The following is a 6,000-nucleotide window of genomic DNA, read 5'->3' as shown; positions in this document are numbered from 1 at the left end:
TTTCAGGTCCTCCAAAAAGGTCAACGAAAACACCTTTTGGGGCAAAGCTCATAACTCGAGCATGGAATATTTAATTGAGATGAAACCAAAAGCATCATTTAGAAGACACTCTAAGCTTTCTAAAAAGCTCAAGAACACTTCCATACAATAAAAAATGAAGGAGTTATGACTTGTGCAAGTTGGGCGATTTTTGAGAAATGCACATGGAGCAAAATGAAGAATTTTGAGTTGCTTAAATCAATGGGCCAAAGACATGGATTCCAAACACATCCATGGGCTTCATATTCACTCATAAACTAATTATTTTGTTTTTATAGTATTTATTTTATTTATTTGAATTTAATTCATTTAAATATTAATAAATTACATAAATATGAAATAATTAAGTTTAAATCAAGGATTTGATTTTTACAATCAAATTAAATCATCAAAATATTCCTCATTTAAAGTAAAATTCGTGGTAAACAAGATGGGAAGAATTGAATCAAGATTCTATGCAAAAATAGAAAAGAATTATATAATTTTTATCAAAATTTCTTTCTCCAAAGTTGCATGAGGTCCAAGCCCAACTTTGACCTAATTCCTTCCCTCTATATATACTTAACACATACACAAGCCAAGAGGACGAAAAATCTGGTGAGAGAGGCTAGGGTTTCAAGGTTGGAAAGTTCAAAGAAAAGGTGCAAGTCGAGATTTTGCATTCTAGCCATTATCAAAGCCAAACGATTATCCCAATCTCTTTCTGAGGTAGCATATGGTAAGTATATATCATTAACCGGCACCTAATACGCAGGGAGGGTACGCATCACGTTCATCATCATAGCATAAATGGTAGTTTTTCGTATATTGCATGCTGACATGTTTTAATCCAAACTAATGATTTATTTGAGTTTTTGGTACAGTTTAAAGAAGATACAAACTCTCAGTTTGAAGCTTTAACGCAGGGAACACCATCTGCCATTGTTAGGGCACAAGACATGGTGTTCTTCGTATTAATGTTTGTAGAGCGTTTCAGTTAAAATAGAGGCCATATTCTTGATCAGGAGACATTTTTAAGTGGATCTGGTTTGTTTGTTTTTTTGTTGTGATCGTTTTTTGCAGGGTAGATGCCGGAACAAATCGAAGAAGACGACCGGAATTGCACCGGTCCGGTGGCTCCGTTTTCCTGGTCGCGGTCGTGGCTAGCGTGGCATCCTCAGGCCTTTCTATTGGGCAGTCAACATGGATCATCCCTCTCTCCACTTCTCATTGGTCGCGCATGGAATAGCGGGCCCCAGTTTGACCGATTCCACCATTAATTGACATTATAATATATTATAATATATGATCGGATTAATAACAGTTTAATGATGCAGCGCAATTGGTTAGAGAGGAAGGTCTTTGAGGCATAGGGCTTTGGTTCGACCCCCAGTGGTGCCAAATCTTTTTCAATTTATTTGCTCTTTGATCCAGTAATTCATCTCCACGCATGCTCACCATGCACCTCCTGACGTCCACCACAAGATCCTTAGGAAAACAGATCTAACGGCCCAGCGTGAACTCCAATCATGAACCCTCAAGGACGTCACTCTACTGGATCCGAAGCTAAGTTTTCTAAACTTCTTTTTATTTATTTATTTAAATTACATAATCTCTATTCATTTACTTATTTCTTTCCTTTTTATATTATAATTCTTTTTATTCTTATTACTTTTATCATATAATAATCTCATCACCAAATACTTCATTTAATCGAAAACCCGATTTTATTTTAATATTAAAAATAATTGTTTTCTTTTAAATTAATATTTATTCTAGGGTTACAATTTAATTTTTGGGCCCATTGAAATTGAAATTATTTTTATGCCTTAAAACCTGATTTTAGCATGATAACTAATCACTGTCAATGGTAGGTGTTATCTACTAACCATAGTAAACCTTTAGGTTTGTAATCATTTAAGGTTCAGATCAGTCAATGCACTAACATTTTCTTTGTTCAAATTTTCAGGGTTATTTCAAGATCTTCCGATTACGCGCCATCAATCAAAAAGCTAAGTTCCGACTCTTTTTCTTATTTAAATTTAATTTTTATTAATTTTTACATTTGCCTTATAGATTCAATTAGGGTTTACTTCAATAGTCAATGAATCTCTCATACACTCACTTTTATTCATTTTCTGCCTAAATTCTCAGATGATCAGAGTCAATCAGAGATTCAGAGAAGATCAAGGCAAGGAAGATGTGGAGATTAATTTTTGCCTTTTATTTTTCTGTTATCCTATAAGGGTTTTCCTTTGCCTTTTAAATTTCCCCCATCCCCGCAGGTGTTTATTGTAATAGCGTAGGATTTTTATTTTCCTGCCTTTAATTTTCTGCAATTTTAAACTGCGTGGTTAGTAATCTTAGGGAGTGCAAGCCTTTAACAGAAGTAGATAACTAACTATAAGATAAATATTATCTGAATACAACCACATGATTGTTGCACCCACACACCTTTAGGGTAATTCCTCTCGTTGCCTATTGCCTATTAACTGTTGCCTGTTGCCTTTAAATAGTCAAGTCCCTCGATTCCGAGGATACCTAAAGCAAATGTTGCCCTCAGTTCATTCATCATAAACTTTGTCCCTCGATGTTGCCTTGATAAATGATGATTTGTCCCATTGCTAAGGTATCCTCGCATGATGCCTAAAAAGATTAATGACTATTATATCCTTCCCTTAGACTACCTGCCCTCTTTATGGCAAGGGACAGTCTTATGGAGAATGATATCCCGATGACCCTTCGATGACCCGTACATCCAATTGAAAGACTTCCTGCTCTCTCATGGTATGGATAGATCCTTTCAAACGAAAGACTCAAAGAACGCGAAAGACAAACTTAGGGTAGGTAGTTCTTAATTGCTTGCTCACAATTCAAACAAATTCAAATGCTTTTCACACCTCCTATTTCAAAACAATTTCAAACAAGGCTACGCTTAGTTACAAGCTAAAGTCCTTAACGAAATCTTTTTACTGTTCACACACGACACTTCAAAACTTTTCAAACAATGCAAAAGTGAGCTAAGCAATTAAGAGCCCATGGATAACCATGGATGCAAAGGGTGCCTTACACCTTCCCTTTGTATAACTTACCCCCCGAACTCAAAATCTTTCAAAAAGGTCTTTCCTGTTCTTTTAGCCTTTCCAATTGGATAAAATAAAAGTCGGTGGCGACTCATGCTTAACCGCGACATTTCAAATAAAGTCAGTTCACCGTATTACAGACTCACTTACGAATGAATGGGGTGCATATGAGGTTATTCTAAAGATGCATTTCGAGACTAAATTATTGTAAAATGAGGGTGTTGTTCAGTTGCGCATTAATGTGATATATATGTGTGTTTGGAGAATATACTTCAAAAATTTGAAGGACATTTTTGAATTTTCGTAGAGTGATTTTTCATCACAAAGGGTGGGAGAAATAATATCTTTTTTATAGAAAACACTATTTCATTAAGTGAAAGTCAGAAGGCATTACAACCATCTAGAGACATATTACATAGGATATACCCCATCCATAGTCTAGAAGCATCTCTACTAGTAAAAAATACATAAACATAAAAGATATCACACATAGTTTGATCAAGAGGGTCTGATATATATAGGTAGTTATAGTAGTTGTTAGGTAGTATAACTAACATTGTAGTACATGAGGCAACAAATGAACAAGAGGGTCTGATATACCGAGTAGGATAGTATTTGTATTATGGAATATAGAGAATATTATCGTTTGTAATTTGTTATTTTGACAGTATTATGGATTCTGCATTGATTCTAATAAATGACTTTCATCTTATTAGATCAGTGTATGGTTTAATTGATAATTTTTTTTATTATGATAGTATAATTATAATATATGATCTATTATATTAGTGTATTTTTTAAAAATGTCAAAATTTACTACCTAAAGGGTGATTACGGAAGTGTATATCTGTACTTGTTACAGAGATACATTTCTAGACTAAATTATGGCAAAATGAGGATGTGACTCAGTTACGAATGAATGGGGTGCATATGAGGTTATTCTCAATATGCATTTCCAGACTAAATTATTGTAAAATGAGGGTGTTGTTCAGTTGCGCATTAATGTGATATATATGTGTGTTTGGAGAATATACTTCAAAAATTTAAAGGACATTTTTGAATTTTCGTAGAGTGATTTTTCATCACAAAGGGTGGGAGAAATAATATCTTTTTTTATAGAAAACACTATTTCATTAAGTGAAAGTCAGAAGGCATTACAACCATCTAGAGACATACTACATAGGATATACCCCATCCATAGTCTAGAAGCATCTATACTAGTAAAAAATACATAAACATAAAAGATATTACACATAGTTTCATCACAACTAAGAAGACACAACCATACCAGAAACAACGACATATCATTCATCCATCAACTCTTTAAGAACACCATTAATGGAAATATAGGAATGAAAGTTCATAATCTTTTTCCAAATCCAATTAAGAATGATTTCTTTGACTTGTGTCTGTGCATTTCGACTACCTTTGATCTCAAGATTGTCCATTTTTATGGAATGTTCAAAAATTAATTTATGACTAGAGATAGTCTTTCTCCAAGACATAAAAATCCTTTGAGACTTTTTATCAAACACCAAAAGTGCATACTTAAACCCCAATAGACAAAAACATAAACTAGACAATACAAAACTGAAATGGATATATCTAATAAAGGGATAAACTTCAACATGTAGTAAATGCACAACATCTCTAGGGGTGGGCGAAACATAGCCAACATCATAGATGTGGGAGCACAAACAGGGAAGAGAGTTACACACACTATTATTAAGTTTGAGATACTAAGAACAACCTTAACAATCTTTCCATCTCCTAGTGGTGGTGGCTCTGGCAGTGGCCGGATCGACAGGGAGAGAGGCGGCTTGTAACGCTTCGAATTTAATTAATTATTTAATTAAATTGATCGAGGATTTATTCATTGGAATTAGTTGAAGTTGGGATTTATCGGTATTATTCTAAAGGCGTAATTTGGATTAATATGTTAATTTGAGCAGTTAAGTTGTGGTCGGATTTATTAGTCGGATTAGTCGGAGAAATACAATTGCGAGTTGGTATTAATTAAGTTACAAGAGTTTGCTTTTGAGATCTCCATGATATTGCAGTGTTGCCATATGTGAATATATATCCAGTTTGTGATTTAGCATTATGTGGGTCTTACAAATATCCTGCATCTGCATAACCAAGCAAAACTGGTTTTGTATTGTTAGAATAAAATAAACCAAGATCAAATGTACCTCGAAGATATTGAAATATATGCTTTATTCCTTTCCAATGTCTTTTAGTAGGGCATGAACTAAATCTTGCTAGTAAATTCACTGCAAAATCTATATCGGGTCTTGTATAGTTAGCAAGGTACATGAGTGCCCCAATGGCAATGAGGAATGGAACTTCTGCGTCAAGATCCTCTTCGTTACTTTCCTTAGGCCTAAAAGGATCCTTTTCAATATTAAGGGTTCTACCCATCATTGGACTACTCAAAGGATGTTCCTTGTCCATGTTGAACCTTCTCAATACCCTTTTTCTATAATTTGATTGGTGTACTAATATACCATTTTTAGTGTACTCAATCTGTAAACCAAGGCAGAATCTGGTTTTTCCCAAATCTTTCATTTCAAATTCTTTCTTTAAATAATTTCTTGCTTCTTTGATTTTTTTATTAGTCCCAATGATATTTAAATCATCAACATAAACAACAATTATTACAAATCCAGATGTTGTTTTTCTTATAAAAACACATGGACAAATAAGATTATTCTCATAGCCTTCTTTAAATAAATATCCACTTAGTCTATTGTACCACATGCGCCCGGATTATTTTAATCCATACAATGATCTTTGCAACTTAATTGCATACATTTCTCTAGGTTTTGATGTCTCAAGCATTTTAAATCCTTCTGGAATTTTCATGTATATATCAGTATCAAGTGATCCATATTAAATA

This window comes from Vicia villosa, unplaced genomic scaffold (assembly GCF_029867415.1).
Source record: "Vicia villosa cultivar HV-30 ecotype Madison, WI unplaced genomic scaffold, Vvil1.0 ctg.001190F_1_1, whole genome shotgun sequence".
Taxonomy (NCBI): Eukaryota; Viridiplantae; Streptophyta; class Magnoliopsida; order Fabales; family Fabaceae; genus Vicia; species Vicia villosa.
This window is presented reverse-complemented; position numbering follows the sequence as displayed.